General features: G+C 41.3%; 1 long non-coding RNA gene across 6 annotated transcripts in view; it reads left to right on the forward strand.

The window, feature by feature from the left end:
• Positions 1 to 286: 286 nt before the first annotated feature.
• Positions 287 to 13,819, forward strand: part of LOC137479599 (uncharacterized) — a 191,040-nt gene continuing 177,507 nt past the window's right edge. For 3 of the 6 annotated variants that reach the window (XR_011002390.1, XR_011002387.1, XR_011002391.1), the window contains exons 1-2: positions 526 to 1,341; positions 3,487 to 3,793. This is a non-coding gene — a long non-coding RNA (uncharacterized lncRNA). The other 3 variants (XR_011002392.1, XR_011002394.1, XR_011002393.1) reach the window with 3 other exon arrangements.

Raw genomic sequence — 13,819 nt, forward strand, 5'->3', positions numbered from 1 at the left:
CCCATGCTTTTGTTTAGCGCCGGGGAGCGGACCCTTGGCGGGGCTAGCCGGGTGATTGCTCCCCGGTCCCCAGCATGAGCCTGTCCCACGGCCCCGCCGTCGCCACAGGGGCAGGGGGTGGGAAAGAGGAGGTGGAGGACTGAGGCGGAAGGTGTCTCTTCAGCCTCACTCTCTCCCTCCAAGGTGAGTTGCAGCGCTGCTCCGCGCTCCTTTTGTCTCGGTGCGAGGCCGCGGCGCACCCCGGCCCCGCCCCGCCAAACTTTCGGCGGGGACCTGGGCGCCCCGACGGCCGCCCGCGGAGCGGGGCCGGGCAGGGCGCGGGGCGCCCGCGCGTTCCGCCGGAGACGCGCCGAGGCTGCCAGCGACGCCCATGACGGGTGTCCCCGTGGGGCCTGCCGGAGGGCAGATGGAGGGGCCGTGGGGTGCGGGAGGTCCCCTCCTTCCCTTTGGGGTTCTTTGGGACGGATGCGGTCGGCCCCATCTTTACGCTTTACGCAACAGGTAGGGATGCCAGGAGCTGGTGGCGGTGGCACGGAGCCGGCCAGGAGGTTTCGGGGGGCTTTTTCTGTTACGTTCTCTGGAAAAGTGCGAAGGGGAAGGGGAGGAGAACCAACAGTTATCCGAAATTCCCCTTCAGTTGTTTATTTATGTACTTCCCGTGTCCATGAAAAACGGGTTCGTTTCGCAACTCCGCAGTTTTATATTGTTTTCTATTTACTTTTCCCCCCTCCTTTTCTTTCTTTTAAAGTTATTTTTCTTTATGTCCTGCGTTTGCCCGTCTCTTTCCTGCAGATCAAACTGTCCGAAAGCATATCTCCAGAGACTTGTCCTCACTGACAGTCGGGGGAATCCAAACAAAGAGGTGCATCTACCGGAAATAATGATTTGAGAGATGGTTCTCTCCCTTTCCAGCCCCCTACTCCCCCGCCTTGAATTAAATTGTTTTCTTTTTCTGGGAGGTTCAGTTCGAGGGAAGTTTTGCGCCGGAGCCGGGGTCGGGGCTGAGGAGGGATGGAGCAGACGGAAAGTTGCGGTGGTGGGAGGAGGCGGGGGGCGAGGGCAGTACGGGACCCCGGCGGCGCTCGGACCGCGGGGGGAGCAGGGGCGCGGGGGACCTGCCGCCGCTGCCGGCTCTTTGTCTGCTCGGGCAACTTGAACAAAAGGAGAAACTCGGATGAACTCTCCATCTCTTCCTCGCCTCTCCCGGGTTAACTCATCTTCGGCAACTTTATCGGAAGAGATTTGCTCAACTTTTTTCGAGCTCTCCCGCCGCTTAAAAGCAAAGACCCCCGCCGTAGACTTCTAAAGAAATCTGGTTTCACAGTTTAGAGAAAGGAGAAGGTACGTTTGGACGTTAGGTTTATTGTTCTTTCCCGGCTCCCTCGTCGTTCCCCCCTCCACCCTGCCATCCGCACCCGGGTCTGGGAGCGCAACCGAGGCGTCTGCGGACCAGCCCAGCCTTTCCTTTGTACTTTTGGGAGCACATGCAGGTATTTTTGGGGAGGGTAAGGCAGTCATTCCGCCCGAACTCTCGTAATGCGGGCTGGGGGACACTAGTCGTGGTGGGGGGCTTGCCTCCTTCTTGTCCCTGCTTTGTTTTATTTTAGAGATTTAAATTTTTTTTTTTTTTCCTTTGGTGGGGAGCCAAAGTGGACTCGGAGGGCTTTCTGGATCGGGCTGTGTTTTTAAAGTTGGGACAGAGAAAAGCTGAAGACGGGGAAATCTTGATGGGATTGTGGGGAGTCCTGGCGGCCCTGGCCAGGGAGTGGGGGGCTGGTGAAGGCCGTGGGACTGGTTTGGGCAGGGCAGCGGGCAGCAGGGGCAAGGTGGGCACTCCACCGTGTGCCAGCTTGGGTCGCGGGGCCCGAGACACCAGAGAGGGTAACACGTTGCTCCTTGGGACCATCCCAAGGAGCCAAGGTGCGCAGCAGTGCCGAGGGACAATTTTTGGAGAAGAGGGACGGACCAGAGGGAGGACTTTGTTCTTCCGACTGCATTGATCGTAGCAAAGGGGAGTGGGAAGGGTCAGCCCATGCTGGCCCTTCCTCGGCTGGGCTTCAGTGCAAGTCCCTTCGTCCCTTTGAAAACGAGATAGTTGCCTTGGGTTTTGTTCCATTCCTTTTGGTTCACGCTTTCTAGAGCAAGCATCACAACTCCAGAAAACTTACTTGTGAGCTCTTTGTACTTTTCTTAATTATCTTGATCAATTTAGTACCTTATTATTTTCCCATCCTCTTTTACTGTGCTATGTAATAACTGTCCATTTTTATCTTTTTTCATCCTAGTCCTCTACTTTCTTCTGTTTTCTTGTCCCAATTTCCTAATTGTGCCCCCTCTCTCCTTAGATCTACCCATTTCAGAATTTCTGAAGTCTACTTTTTACTTTTTATTATTATTCATTCTCCTCCTCCTTAATCTCTTCCCACCTACTCTTCTGCCGTTATGCTTGCATTTCTCATGAAAAAGATGAAAAGTCCTGGTCAGGATTTTTGCCAGGATCTTTCCTTTCCTCCATGCGTAGAAATGCTTGTTTCTCCTGATGTGAAACAAACATAAAGCTTCTTCTTGTTCTCTCCTGAACTTATTCTTCTGTGGACTGCCTTACATCCATGTTACCCAGTTACTCAGACAGAGCTTCTAGCTATAATTCTTGTTCACAAATGCTCACTTTCTCCTTTCTTCTCATCTTTGTCTCTGTGTACATGCATCTTCCAGTCCCTAAAAGCTTCTTCTAGTTCCTATCCATTGTCCTTAGTGTGGAAGTTTGTTCTTTTCCCTTTCCCCTTCTCCATCTTGGCAGACCCAATGTTATTCTTCATGTCATTGTTCCCTCCTGTGCAGAGTACTCAGATTTTTTCTCCATTCCTTATAGTCCTCTTCCCAACCTAAGTAAAATTTTCTTTTTGCACCCCTGAAGGAATTGCAGAGAGGGGCTACCAGAATAGACTGATGTGAATTTGGCTACTTTGGCTTCATCCAGGGCCAAATGCCATCAGTGGTGCTCAAAGTTTAGGTCCCAACTGAAGTAGCACATCTGCTGGTGGAGGTGCTGTGGGCAGACACTTCAACAGGGCTAAGAAGGCAGAGTAGATCACGTTTCCCTCAAAAGTGTTGATGAGTTTTATTTTTGCTACTTGCGGGTTTTTTTAAATTGACTTACCATTTTCATTAGTTTTTAAATACGTGCCAGGGCAGTAGAAGAGCCTTTATATTACCTTTTCCCCTGTCACTTCTGTGCTTTCTGGAAGGTAAGACTGTGCAATCTGTATAGATATATGAAAGCCTTTTTCTTAAACTTCAGCCCCACAATGTTTTTAAAGCAAAATGCCATCACCAGGCTTTGAGTTTAGGATATGTCTAAATCTGTGAAGAAATTTGTGTTTGAAATTATCCAGAAGAACGTAACTTTATATTTTTATGTTAGTCACCGAGTGGTGTGGCAGAGTTACTGTGCTGAACTAACACGTCTTCCTCAAATTTGAACAGGTCACAACATGATTGTTGGGAAAATGGGATGGCTGCCAGAACATCAGTCTGTGATGGGTGCCATATTGCATTACTCTTCAAATGGTGGAATACAGCTTGGGATTCCTCAGGGCTGCTTGACATGTTTCAAACTGGACCATATGGCTGCCTAGCATCTTAGCTGTTTGGATTCATAGTAATGGTTAACGGTCTCTTGGGGGAAGTGGAAAAGCCCCATGCTGAGACTTGTGGATATTGTGGAACGTGCTGCTGAGACCCATTTGGATTATATTGCCACGTGACACCAAGGTTCTGCAGCTGATGAGAGGTATGCTTCTCCCCTGGTGCAAAAATACTGTCTCAAACATCAGTATACTAAATACAAATACTTGTCTTTGTTTTAAACAAACCTTCTTTGTAGCCTTTTCTTTTTTTTTTTTTTTTTTTTTTTTTTTGTTTTTTTTTTTTTGTTTTGCCTTGCTACTGATACCTGCCAAGAGTTTTGAGTGGCATTAATCTGACAGAAATGTCATACTAATGGCTTGATAATGTTTATGTCTTAAATGGAAAAGGCAAACCCAAATATGAAAGTTTTTTTTTCCATAATTAACTTATATTTTGAAGATAATGATTTCATAGATACTATGAGTGCTTAGAAGCTCTAGAAAATGAGACTACCTAACTTTCATGAAAAATAAGTTAAAGACAATTTAAGCAAAGCACTTTCTGCAGTTCTGATCTTCCAAATAGCCCAGTTTGTTTGAAGATGTTACTGTTTTCTATTTTGAACTCAAGGTAGCAATCTTCTATGATTTAACCTCTTTTCCTCCAAATAACAACAAAAATCTCAAGGATGGCCTGTGTAGGGGAGAAAGAGCAAACAAAAGTATTTCAGTTAAAAATTCAAGGAATTATTTTGTTTCATATGTTTTTAAAGTTTTGATGTAAGGCTTCTTTCAGATTGTGCTTGCATCCTGAATGTCCTAGTAATATGAAAGTCTACTAGATGCAGTTCAGCTCTCAATTTTCCTACTAAATGAATTAATCGATGTAAAAGAATGAACTGGAAACTAGCAGAGAAAATAAGTGATTAAAGAGTTATTAATGAACAACAAATTATTCTTGAATCTAGATAAAGTGTTAATCTGATAGTGAGGAAATCAGTGAGCTCCTTAGTGAACTGTGCTAATGGCAAAGCAAATTTTAAAAGTATTTAAAATCTGATCCTTTCATACCTGTTGTGTGTACTTCGTTATAGCTGAAAATGAATGATGTGAAAATAGTTGGTTTTGCTACATGTTTCAGCTCAACTGATTGGTTTCAGCCTAAACCATATGTAGGGCAGACAAGTATTCATAATCTTAAGAAAAGTGCTGAGCTGGCTGGCCTACTTTAGAGCAAAACAGAAATCTGAACGAATAATCACTTGTGATCCTTTCCTGTAGTAAACAGAGATACAAGAAGCAATACAGTTCTAATTTCCTGGTTCTGACTGTGTTTTAATAAAGACCTACTCTTAATTTTCTTGATTATTGTGGGTAAGCTTTTTGTTGCATACTGGATGCAATTAATGTGCATTTAGACTTACGGTCTTAATACTGTTCTGCATTTATACTATTTTTGAACTTTGCATGACTGAAGCTAGCCATATGAAAGTCTTTAATTTGAAGTCTCAGAAATGGAAAATCTTGGGCTGTTTGTGGAAAGAGAAGACAGAGAATAATAAATAGATTATGGATGAAAATACTTAGAGCTGCTATCTAGTGTCGTCTTGGAAAAGAAGCCCAGTTAATATATTTCTATATTTGAAGAAAATCAAAACCACAATCCTTTTTTTGTGTCTGTGAAGATTTTGTTCTAATTGAGTTTCTTCTCAGGCACTTGCCACTCTTCAGAAAAACTAAATTTGACATGGAGGTACTCTTCATTTATCTGCATGAAAGCTATTAATTTAATCAGCACTGTAAATTGAGGGAAATTTTTACTTATAATTAACAAGGTATAGAAACTAGTCCTTGGCCTAATCTGAGAGTTTGTGTAGATTGAATTTTATCATTGCCATAAAATTCTGGATATAGTAGGAAAATTATTAGATATATTTGCATTTGCTTGTACTTTGAACATATCAAGCATTAATAACTTGGTGACAAACTGTTAAAAATTACAATTTATCTGTCTTCAAATTTCTTTGGACAATTTCCAATAAAATGCAAAGAATCATTCTCCTATTTGGAGATGAGATCTGCAGAGAGAAGAAAAGCAGGGCCAGATAGAAAATGTTCAGCGTGGTAGTTCCCAGTTGGGAGGTGTGCTGCGTTGGTAGGAGATGAGACCCTTTTGGGGCTTGCAGAGAGATGGGGAAGTGCTTTCTGGGGGCCCTGGCTGGAGTGTTCCTGTACTTTTCTGCTGGGACCAGTCCCAGCAAAGGCACCAGATGCATCAGGGTTGGGTGGAGGCTGAGAACTATGGGGAAGGAGCAGCACCTGGGCCCTGGGAGGGGTGATGGGGACCACCTTTCCTTGGGTTGGAAAGGAGCCTTGATGCTCTCAGAGGGGGCTGGTTGGGACGAGCTACTGCTTGAGAGGAGGTTTTTGGGCATTGGAGCCTGAAGTGTGGGAAAGAGGTTGTTTCTGTGATTTGTCTTTGGTTGCAATTTGGCAGTGGCTTGCTTTGCCTGTGATCATCCTGGAAGGTGATTGAAATCCTTGCAGGTATTTTGAGGCAGTGTGGCTTTTTTTTTGGGGGGGAGGGAGAGAGTTCTGAACTCCCCCTCACAAGCCTACCCTGGAATTTTATTCTGGTAGCACAATTTGCACCTAAAACAAATTAAACAAAATCCAGACAGTTTAAACAGTGATTCCTCTTTTGAACTGTGCTCTCATTTAAGGAAATCTTGTAGCCAATGTACTTGGTTGTTTGAGAAAGTGTTTCGGTTTGTGTAACTGAGGTGAGAGTAAGCATGAGGGTCTTTCAGGCCAACCCTGCCTGAGTGTGGAAGAGATTTAACAGGCTGCAAGGAGTGCAAATTTTACAGTGTAGTGTGTGTGGGCAGGTGAGTTGCATTGTTGGAGTTGTGCATTGTGAGAAATGGGCAGCAGGTTTTATTACTGACAGATTTTTAAGGGGAAGAGGAGATGACACATGGAGTAACTTCCTATTCATTAACATGTAGGAAGGTAGAAAGGAAAATGTGATAAAGACTTGATTTCTTTGACTGTTCCTTCCCTTTGGTTGAATAGTTTTTCTTGATGCATGAATTCCCAAGTGAGCTAGAAATTTCTGTAGACCAATGTGTGCCCTGCCTGGGGGTTCCTGATACAAAATGGAGATAGGGATGCTTTCCTGAGGGCTTGCTGCCTTTCACCCCTCCTGTGAGAGGCCCTGCTTCTGGCAATGAAGGACAAGGAAGCGTTCTTCTTGGACACTTCATCAGAGTGTCCTCTTCAGGATTTGGAGGCACAGTTTGGTTCTTGGGTAAAATTTTTGGAGGAAGCTCTTGGACATAGGATTGTTAGTCCCTGAAAGGGCTCCCAGGCAGTCTAAAGAGTATTGGGCAATTATGAGGAGGCATGGTAAATAGTCACTTCATGGTCTTCACTGAGAAAGCAAGGTGGAAGCCGTAGGTCACAGCACGTTACTCAAATGGAATTGTCTTTGTATCTTTGGTTCCATAGAAAATACTATTGATAATTGTCTGTGGTTTTTTGTTTTTTTTTTTTTTTTTTTTTTTTTTTTTTCATATTTTGCTCGAGGCTGGATTAATCTCCTGTGTGAAATGTATAGCTTACTATAGTAGAAATCATAATTGCAAATATTATGTTTACTTTTTTTTTTTTTTATTTTTCTCCTTTCACTGGCTTGTCATCTTATTATGCAACTTGAGGTACAGTACTCTTACAGAAGCAATATAACCATTGGAGTACCAAGTTTGTTTCTTTTCTTGTCAGAACAAATTTTTATGAGAGGTACAAGGAAGTCAACCAAGGCTGGAAAGAGAGAGCTTCATCTTGAAATTTGGGTGTGGATTTACACAAACCACAATCCCCCACACCTTGTATTGCAGTTATGATTGAGAAACAATTGCATGAAGACTTGAAATGAAAACAAAGCTTCCAACACGTGACCTGCTTTTTCTGTAAAGTGCTTTCAGTAATGTCAGGACAGAGGCATATGGTGTCTGGAATAGTTTTCTGTTTCTTGACTGGATTTATTTTTTGTAGCAAGAAGCTTTCCAAGTCACTAATGGATTCTATTTTTATTTATTTATTTTTTTTTACTTGCATTGTCATAACATTACATTTATCACAAGTTATTGGTGAATCTTGAGGTAGGGTCATATTGTGCTTGATATCTTGACCTTTCCTTGATTGACATGCATAGATGTGTTTGGGTTTGGTAGGGGGAAATGGATAAGCTAGGGGGACTTAGAATATTTTAACACAAAATTAGTTCTGGCCTTAGAGGACTGGGACAATACTTCCCCCAAAAGTTTATGAGACTCCTACAAGTGTGGATTCTATATTTAAATTCATGAATATTGTAGATTAGTGAGAAGAAATTGAATTTGACTCTGTACAAAGAAGAAAGAATGAAAAAGCTCCTACCTAGTCCACGTGTCTGTGTCTACTGCTGCGAAAAATTGAAAAGGGATTTTATTTCATTATATTTGTAAACTAAAGCTACAGTCCTTCTATTTAAGAATGATATTGCAACTCTGAAATTAACTGCATTTTAATACATCTCAAAGGTTCCAAAGGTTTCAGTATAAATATTTATGTCACTTTTCTCTGGGTTTTTATTTTTTGTTTTGTAAATTAATTTTGAAACCTTAAGTCCCACATGGGGCGATGAGTGTGGTGTTGCTCTGGATGCCAGCATTACTTCCATATCAGAGATAAGAGAGAGTGCTAAAGCAGAATCATGCATGTTTTCATGGAATTTCTTGCAGGCCTGGGAGGCAGCTGGGTATGGAAAGAGGAGGCATGTGATTGCCATGAAATTAATAAGTGAGCACCGGGAGTGGATATTCTGGGTTGGTAAGGATGGAGTCTGACTTGGTTGTGAGCCAGTGATGATTGGTGAGGGAAGGAAGTGGAGAGACATTTTGAAAACAAGGGCTAGTTGGTAGTGGTGGATGGGATTGAGGAAAGAGACGTGGATTTTGTGGAAATGGATGAGAAGCTGTTTGTCATAATTTATGTGTCAGGACTCCTGTGCCATCAGAGCATTTCTAATAGGAAAATGGAGTGAAATCCTTAAATGGCTGTGGCGTAAGTAATAAATATCTCAGACATTGATAATGTTGGCTTCTTTTTTGATCTATGAAAAAATTGTGATGTTTAATGCTGTGAAAGGAAACAAAAGTAACTTTAGCTTTGCACATTTTGAATTAAATGTCTCCCTGTATCAGTGCAACCTTCAATTGAGGATGCAACTTACTATCTTCTGTTTCTCTTTGCAACACTGTTCTAAGCAACAGTTAATTTAGGTAAGTGTTTCAGGAGTTGCACATGTTGTTTTCAGATTATCTCAGAGGTGAAACTTTGTGTGCCTGTTCATTTAGTTGTCTTTCAGAATTGGAAACTTGGTTTTTGATTGGTACCAGTATTGATCTGTGCCTGTTTTCTGAAATTAATGAAATTTGTGGTGGCTCCAGAGTACATAGGAAGGTACCTTGGATTATGCAGCGAACACCGAGATGTTTTTAAGCATCTTGATGCTTTTGGCGCAGGCTGGTGTGCTGCCACACCAGGTATTAAATTAGGCCTGTAAGCTACTTTGTATAATTGTGCTACTGTACTTCATCTGTCAATTGTTGCTTTTCTGTTTGGCTTGGGTATGATATGGATTCATCTCTGCTGGTGCTGGAGCTGACCTGAGCTGGGGGTAGCTCAGGGGGTTTTCATTGGGGTCTCCTGGGGGTGTGTATGAACATGAACTCAATTGTGCTTTGTAGAGAGGCTGTTGTTTCAAGGCTTTGAGCTTCAAGCATTGAAAGAGATGCTCTCTTGCCCTGACAAAAGATACTTGGCCTTTTTGTTAAAAAGATGGATAAGATAGCACTCTTTTCATCATCCATCTCTGGGGCTTAATTTTGCCATATTCAAAGTTTTATGATACCATGTAACCAGTAGGTTTATTCATTCAAGCTCCTGGACTGGACTTGTGAATCTTGTATAGGCATGGCTCCTCACTGAAAATCAGACACTGGAAAGAAGGGTGGTTCAGGTTTACAACTTTGTGTTTTCGTGCCTGACCTTTTTTCTTTTTAAAATTGAAACTGCACTCAAAAAAGAAGGAATGAAAGAAATGTAATTCTAAACCCAAAAGCTTGCTCTTTATCATGCAGTTGCCTCTCATCTTCAGGATTTGTATACATTATTTTTATAGCCTTAAGACTATGCATTATATGGCTTTACAGCTTTGCTTTTGCATGCAGTTAAAATCTGTGCCCGAGATCATAGCAGGGTTTGATATATATCCCCTGCAGGAATTCCAGTGCTTGGCCAGTGTAGGAAGGGGTCTATAACCTGGCGTGTTTTCCTGACAGCAGTTCACCTAGTAATAGGACTGAAAAGGAAGTTTTAAATGCAGCTATAAGAAAAATTGTTCTGTCTTCCCAAAGAAAGAGATGAACAATTTGCTCAATGTCCACTGAGATTGGTCTTGGACCACATAATGCATCTAGATGGAAGATTAATTTGATAGTAGTTTATTTTAAATGCCTTATTTAATAAAACTCATAAATAGCACCTTCCTTGTATTAATTGTTATGTGTAGTAGCTCAAAATTAACACCTGAAATATTTTCGTCAGCCAATTTGGGTTATGCAGAGCACATTTTTTTTTCTTGTTTAGCCACCAATTTCAGCTGCTGTGTCTAAATCCAGTCATCCAGGTCAATTTTTCATGGAGCCAAGTAATTGAAAAAAAAAAATTGAAAAAAAAAAGTTGTTGACTTCAGTGGTCATACTGATGGCTAGAGTTTTTGGAAAAGCATATCAGACACCAGAGTACCTATATGTGTATTCACACAGATTATGTGTTTATATTATAGATATAAACATATAAAAATGCATACCATGTAGTCCAGAACCAAAGGTGTGACTGAGGCAGCTTCATGAAGGAGAAAAGTGATTTTTTTCCTCTCTGTTTGGAGCAGTGTCTTGTTTTTCTCCAGACCTTGCTTCTTGTTGTCTTTTGTTGGTGGTCTTCAATGCTATCTTCCCTCTTTGTTTTGGAGTTTTGGGTACTCAGAATGAAACATATCCTATTCCAGTTTAACAGTTTGTTTATTAAATTACATCCATCCTGTGTGCATATTCTGATGTGTTAAAAAACATATAATGGAAAAGTGTCAGTAGAAAGAATTCACTGTAATCAGCTGTAAAACACTTTCAGGCATACTTCTCTCTCTTCCCCTTCACCCTCCCAAAAGGCACCACTGAAGAGTAACAAGGCATAGCTGAAATGTACCTTTGACAAGCACATAAAAAAATTAGTTTCTTCCACTGGTAATCAATATAGATTCAATTTTGGTGTGATGTACAATGTATATATATGTATATTCCCACTATGTGTGCTGGTTTTTGTGGAATTCATTGCTTTGAATTATATACAGTGTAATGTTTTAAAATGGCTAGAGGTGACTATTTTTAACATTTTTCAAAAACACCTTCAGTAGCAATTGTTTTGAGTACAATCAAAATTATGGATGGAATGCTACTTGTGGACTTCATGCAGGGTAGGTGTATTAGTGGACCTATAATTGAGACAAGTGAAAGGATGTTTGCGAAGGAAGACCAGAACCATTTCCAGACTGATTTCTTTGCATTTGTAAATGCAAAGAAATCTGTCACTTTGACCTTGGATTGCATGTTGCAGCTGAAATAGTTTTTTTCCCCTGAACTCTATTGCAAAAGGCGATAAGTTAAGATATGACAGATCAGAGAGAATAAGACAATAAAGAGGCAGAATAAGAATTCATTCTTTTGTTGAGATTGTTGCTCAGGGTTATACATCTTGAGCATTTTGTTATAGTGTTGGTGCAGTCCTGTGAAGCATAGTTGGGCTGTCCAATGGCTTTGTAGGAGAGTATATTATAGATGTTGCAAAACATCACTATTAAAAATAAAGATTTGCACACCTGCTGTAGTCTGGTAGATTGTTTCTAAAAATGAAATGGCAGGGAGCTCTCTGGTTTGTTGCTCTGCTGTATCAGAAATGATGTTTCTGAGTGATGGGTGCTGGATTAAAGCAGTGTATATTTGAGGCTTCTGGTTGCTTAGAGTGAACAGCGCTGTGCAAACACCCCAGGAGATGCCAGGAGCCATTTTGCATCTAACACGTTCCCATGTGGTTTTCTACCCTGTGCAGTGGTTTATGTCCATAATGTTTGTAAGAGGAGCAGGGTGTCTTTATTCTTGGTTTTTTTTTTTTTTTTTTTTTTTTTTTTTTTTTTTTTTTTTTTTTTTTTTTTCTGAATGCTCTCAGGCTGAAGAGAGAGATGAAGAAGATCTGGTTATCTCAGGTCAGTGCCTGGATTAACTTCTTGGCAAAGACTTGTTTTGGATCATGTACTGCCATCACTGCAAAAGACAGTAAGTCAGACAGGGTATCTCTCTCTAGCTCTGTTTATGTAAGAACAATTTCCTCGATGAAAAACAAAAGGAGAATCTCTGTGGAGAGGCGGGGGTTGAATGTAATATAATAACCACTTGCCAAAGAGATACTTGATAGTAGATTCTGAGGGAGTTACAACCACTTAGTGTGTCTCTAAAGAGAACCAGGGTGCACTCACTGGAAGGTTATTGATCTAGCTGTTGGACAACATATATATCTTTGGTGAATTTTTTGCTAATATACCTATTATAAAAATAAGTGTTAAAATATGAGCAATATGGACTCTAAAGAATATTGCCAAAAACAGTTGAACATTTGGGTATAGGGCCATACTTGCTGTATAGGAGAGCGGTCAAAATCTATAGGCATTACTGGCTGAAGGGAAACAAACAATTAATTAAATATAATGGAGTATTTAATGTCTCTTACAGTTTTTGTAAGGTTCTTGTTCTGTCTTGACTCTTCAGTTCTTGGATTTGGAATTGCTATGCTAGCTACACATGCCTTATTAATTTATGTTGAAAAAAGTACAAATTGTATTTTAAAAAAAGGCAGCATAATAGTTCTGAACCAGTTAATTTTAAAAGGAAGTCTTATACTTCAAGGGCCAGCATCTTTTGTTTGTGGAAAATTATCAATAAAGAAGTCCTCTGTATCTTTAACTGAAATGGTTTCTAATTTATGCCTGATTCTTCTGCTAGGTTAATGTTAATTAGTTTAACATATCACTCATAAAAGATGTCTTAGTTGAGTCATTGTGTAGGTAACAAATCTTGCACTGGCTAGCAATGAAGAAATATTGCCTCTATTAAAACCCACACTTAAACCGTGAAGTCAGTAAGGGCTCATGACATTTTGCAGTTACCTATCTTAATGCATTTTAATGCCTTCGGTGGTGTGAGGTTTTTCCTTGGGAGGCTGTGTGGGGTATAAGCAAGTGAGGCAGAGCCTTCAAATTATGCAGTCAGTATAAAGTGTAGCCTGTGCCAAGTGAGAAACCCAGTAGAAATGCTGGCTTGGGCTGGGGTTGGGGCTTGGATACTTTTATAACGATTTAACCTTAAAAACCCCACAACTGTGCAGTGTTGGGTTACCCAATGAAAGCACACATAATCAGTGGTAAAAAGCTCAAATCTGCTTATATTTAGAGCCCAAGTAATCAGATATTAACAACACACCTAAGTATGCAGGCTTGCAATTAGCTAAGTAGTTTCATCTGTATCTGCCCTGAGAGAAGCATTAGAGCTGGGCCTGTCGTGGAAAGCAAATTTCAGTTGTGATTGTGGAGTGGTTAGTGTGACTCTGTAACACTTTATTTCAAAATAATCCCACAGCCGCTCAGAGGAGGTGACACTGTGAGGCTGCCAACACAGCAGTGAGCCTGCACTGAATCCTATCATCTTGCTCAGCTGGTACAGGTATTCCAGGGCATGGGATGGGCAAAGCAGAGTAGTGCAATCAAACTTCTAGCCAAAAGCTGCTGCCCACATTTCTTTGTTTGTTTAAACCATCAGCATCTGCATGGCAACCAGCAATTGAGTAAGTGTTTGAGAATGCTGTCGCTTCCTCTGCCTGAGGAAGCCTGGGTGAGGAGAAGGTGCTGGATCTTGAAGGTTGGTGGAGTTTCACTTAAACAGCACAGGAAGGCATGATCAAGAGTTTTGCATCCAAAACATTAACGTAAAAAAGTTTAAACCTTCTCCCATTGCTAATTCCATGGCACAGGTGCAAGG

This window comes from Anomalospiza imberbis, chromosome 1, assembly GCF_031753505.1.
Source record: "Anomalospiza imberbis isolate Cuckoo-Finch-1a 21T00152 chromosome 1, ASM3175350v1, whole genome shotgun sequence".
In the NCBI taxonomy this organism is placed as follows: domain Eukaryota; kingdom Metazoa; phylum Chordata; class Aves; order Passeriformes; family Viduidae; genus Anomalospiza; species Anomalospiza imberbis.